Consider the following 4826-nt stretch of genomic DNA (forward strand, 5'->3'; position numbering starts at 1 on the left):
AATATTCAAGTTTGACACTAATTTAGTTGAAATATTTTCATTTGCATGCTCCGTACTAAAGTCAATCTTCTCTACAAGGTGTCCTGGCCTTTGATGTTTCCAGTAAACATGCCAAAAATATTAAAAGGTTTGCACTAAAGGTAACATTGATGTCAATTAAACATATACATATACATATATATTTTTTTTTCCTGGTTTTGCTTTCTTTATTTTCAGGAAAATAAAAAAGTAAGTCAAAATGTTCTTACTGTTTCTTTAGTTAGTCAAATTGCTACTGAAAAAAATATTGCATATACTACAATTAAAGATTTATTAAAGTAATTATTAAAGCAGAAATATGTCAGATTTAAATCAACAAATACGCTCAGAATGAGATGAATGTCGTTAGAAAATGGGCTATACTAAGAATAAATTTTTAGATGTTCTAGAAACATTAACTTTAGGAACTCTAAATGTGAGATTATCTAAATTATCTAATAATCAATGAACTGATCACCTATTGGAAAAAATGAACCTCATCAATAGCTTTATTCCTTCAATAAACAAAAGCAGGAAACAAAAGAATGTTGCAATTCAATGGAAGGATGACTCACAGGCTCTTTTCGGGGAGGCAATCAACAGAGCTATCTGAGTTTGATTCATTGTCTCCCCAAAGACCACATGAAACATTATTTCATTTGAATATTAGTCATCTTGCCATGATGAACATAAGTAAAATGGCCACCAAGCAGCTACAGCTCATGGACCAGCATCTGCTGAAGAAGATAAAGTAGAAAAAACTTTATGACAGCCTGTAACACCAATCAACACAGCATACTTGAGGGCTGCTGCTGTGAATATGTATATATATTTCAGAAACATACACTATAACCACTTCATTTACTCAAAACTAAACCTTATTTAAGAAACTAAAGCCTAATGTTGACAGCAAAATAACAACTTACTACCAGGGTAACCACATGGCCTCAAACAGACACAAAAGTATATAGCATAACATAGCATACCCCCCACCTTATATCCCCTTTGGGGAGTGAGCAACCAGCACCTCCTAACTCAGGTACTATTCCAAAATACTTGTTTTTACAATCAGGAGTCCCAGCCACAGCACATCCCCAAGTGTAGCAGGGAGTACCACTCACTCCACCCCTAGGTCACAGTAGGTTAAAATTCCCTCAATCCAAACATAGTGTCCAAGTAAAGCCCTCTTGGGGATGTGTACTTCTCCCCACACTGCTGTTGAAAGCTCCCACCTGGCACTCTCAGCACTCTCACCCACCTGGCACACATGTTCAAATAAACCAAAGATTCCCCATTCTAACACAATTCCAACCCTCATTGTCAAGTCCTGAGGAGTAGCTGGGTGACAAAGCCAACAGGGTAGGTCCCAGGGGGTCATGGCACTTCCCCCATCCCACCATAGACAACTCCACCCTCTGGGTCCCAACCCATCCCAGGGGAACATAGCAGAAAAGTATGCTCACTTCTCCTGCCCTGCTGCAAAGCCTCCATCTTAACTCAAGGCTGAGTTTTGAGCTCCAGGGTTCCTCCTGTCCAGGGGCCAACCACTCCTGGTTCCTGCCTGAGTCCCAATATAGGCAGCTCTCTGCTCTTGCTCCATGTCTCATCTCACAGGAGAAGGGACTGCTCCATTCCAAGCTCTTTGTGTTCCTGCCTGGATCCAGGCACAGCAGGCTACAGGGGCCCCTGCCCCCAGCTTCTTTCTCTGGGCTGCACCACCCCAACTCCAGGGCAGCTCAACCTCCCTCGGCTTCACATGGGAAGGGGCTGCTCTGGCCTGGGCTCTGGGCATGGCAAAATAACACAATAACTGGAATATAACAGAAAATTATCCCAATCTCACTAAATCCCATACTTTCCTTTAGCATTTTATTCTAGTCCAGTGTTCCACTGTTCTTACAATCAGAGTATTAAAGGTATCCTCTCTCTATCAGAGGTCTCCTCTCCAAGCAAGAATGTGTGATTCACATTCACAGTGGAGGAGGGGGGAAGGATTTCCTTTGGTGGGGAGTGTGAATTGATAACAGCTAAAGGTCCTTCCATTAGTCCATGAATACATATACTTTCAACTAATAGGCTCAGACCCAGAAGGCACCAAAGCCTATGTGACTCAATACAGCTGTGAATTGCCGAGGTTCAAAGGAGATTGATCCTTCAGATGTTTACAATTTAGCATGAGCCTGGGAAACTGAACTCAAAAAAAAAAAAAAAAAAAGAAAAGAAAAAAAAGAAAAGAAAAGAAAACCAACAAAGATCCCATCTTGCTTGGGCTCACACAGCCTTTACAAGATTCAACAAAGTAAGTCAATACTGATGGCACAAAATATTGAGAGGCACTTTGGTGTAGTTGGTAGAGTGCTAGATTTGGCATCAGGAAGAGAAGAGTTCAAATTCTGCCTTGGACATGTGATAGTTTTGTGACTATGAACAAAGTACTTGAATTCAATCTCCTCACTTGAAAAATGAGGGGTTTCAAATATGTGAATTTAAGATCTCTTCCAGCTCCAAATCCATGAGCCTATAATATAATTAAAACATAGTACTGGTTTAAGAAACAAAAGAGTCTAAAAACTTTTAGACAAATCAGAATCCTCTGACTTATTAAGCATTTTCTTTCAAGAAACAAGTCAGAAGGTGATAGTAATTAGGGTTATGAAACAGCATAAATAAAATGAAATTACTTGTATCAACACAAGAAATATATAGTTATTGATTAAAAGTTAAGTTTCAGTTCAGTCAGACTATTGATCAGTTAGAGCAAAGATCTTAATGTCAAATCAGAAGGTTCATTGAGAAGATGATATTGTGGCAAAAACTTTAATCTGACTTACCATATTTTATCACATAATCATTGCCACCACATACTCATCATGTCCTGTTTTTTTTTTAGTTCAAAAGTTGGTTTATTATTGGTTTCTATATAGCCTTTCATTATATAATTGTCACATGGCATAATACTGTTCATCATGCCACTTAAAAGGTAAACATAGCATCAGTGTTTTCACCAGTGGCATACAGATACTCATTTATCTCACTGGGAGCCAAGAGCCTAGAATTCTCAGCACAAGCGCATTGTCAGTATATTTTCAACAGCCGACTTGCATGGTTTGTTTAGAGCACTGCAGTACTAATGGTATTGTCAATCAATCTAATGAAAATCCATCGCTATGAGGGGAGAAGGCAGGCAAGCGAAGCTGTCATGAGCAAGTCATGTGATATAAGACTTGCATCTTCCCAATTTTAACATACATTCATGAGTATTCCATGCATCCTGATCTTGCATGAAAAACAGTTTAGTAACACAAATTTTTTTTTCAGTTTATTAATACAGTATTTGTCTTCCTTCTGTCAAACCCTGAGCCCATGGCTTTCCCCAGGGCCACCTGGTAAGATGGAGTGGGAGGTATTCACAGGCTGCAAGAGACATGGAAGGATCAGGAGGACAGGAGGAACATTCAAAAACATTGGGGTATAGAAATGGTTCCATCACATTGCAAAGAGGATGAGGAAGGCCACCATCAGGCAGAAGAGCCTCATGGCCTCAGACAGGGAAAAGCCCAGGATGGTATAGGAAAAGAGCTGCTGCTTCAAGGAGGGGTTCCTGGCATAACCAATGATGACTTCCAAATACAATACCAATACCAGCTCCAGAACCAGCCACCCCCACAGTGGTAACCCCAGCTCCAATACACTTGGCTGCTGTGTCAATGTCCCCTGAGACAGTGCTAGTTTGGAATCCACATCTGGTGACAAGTGAGGTCAAGGGACCTGATGCTGCCAAAATGCTGAGGTTCTCATCTGTCTGAACCTCTGGCCATTTTAGCACCAGTGCAGATAGTGGTCTACTCAGTAGCTGAGAGTTGCTCCTCACAAGGGCAGGGGTAGAGATGAACTTGGCTCAGGCATACATTCTCAAGGTGTGAGGGGCAAAGCTGAAGAGCTGCTTCATTAGGGAGGCTCGGTGCTCACGTGGGGGGCCTCTGGAGGGGTGAGTTTGCAGAGGAGCAGTGCCAACACAGATTCTTTTAAATTAATATGAGCACATTTTTTTAAAAAATGCTTCCCATAATGGTTATAACTCAGTTTTTTTCACACACACACACACACACACACACACACACACTCAGAATTGTGGCATAAAATCTCTGATGATTATGTGATGAAATAAAAATAAATTGTCAATGATAAATACTGTGAAACAGAAATATAAAAAAAATATTTAACGTGATTATCACCATTTCCTGTAAATTTTAACTGCTATAAACAGAGGAAAAGGAGCATTCCATAGGATCCACTATTCATCTGCTGCCCTACCTAGTTGAAACTCCACAGAATAAGATGGCCCCTGGACTACACCTTCCCCCCATTTCTTGAATTCTTTCTGTGTTTTTTCTTTCCTGTTAGATTATAGGGAAGTTATAGGGCCATAATGGAATGAGTACTGGAGTCAAGAAAATCTGAATTCAAACTTGACCTCAGACCCTGTGAAAGTCACTTAACTCCTATTTGTCTCAGTTCCTCATCTTTAAGATGAAGACACACTGCAGAAGGAAATGGCAAAACTGGATAAATCCATGGGGTTATGAAGAGTTGTATATAACTGAACAAATAACAATATTAAGAACTTTAGGTTGCCTGATCTATTGCTGATACTGTGCACATGCTTGGGCTGCTAGGTGGGACAGTGGAAAGAGGGCCCACCTTGGAGTCAGAAGGACCTAATGTCAAATCTGGCCACAGAAAGTTACTAGTTGTGTGACCCTGGGCAAGTCACTTAACCCTATTTGCCTCAGTTTTCTCATCTGTAA

The 4826-nt window shown here is 40.4% G+C and overlaps 1 pseudogene; it reads right to left on the bottom strand.

Annotated features, from left to right (window-relative positions):
- Positions 1–3504: 3504 nt before the first annotated feature.
- LOC140503050 (ATP synthase F(0) complex subunit C2, mitochondrial pseudogene) lies at positions 3505–3928 on the bottom strand (annotated as a pseudogene).
- Positions 3929–4826: the final 898 nt, after the last annotated feature.

The sequence above is a fragment of the Notamacropus eugenii genome, chromosome 5 (assembly GCF_028372415.1).
Source record: "Notamacropus eugenii isolate mMacEug1 chromosome 5, mMacEug1.pri_v2, whole genome shotgun sequence".
Lineage (NCBI taxonomy): Eukaryota > Metazoa > Chordata > Mammalia > Diprotodontia > Macropodidae > Notamacropus > Notamacropus eugenii.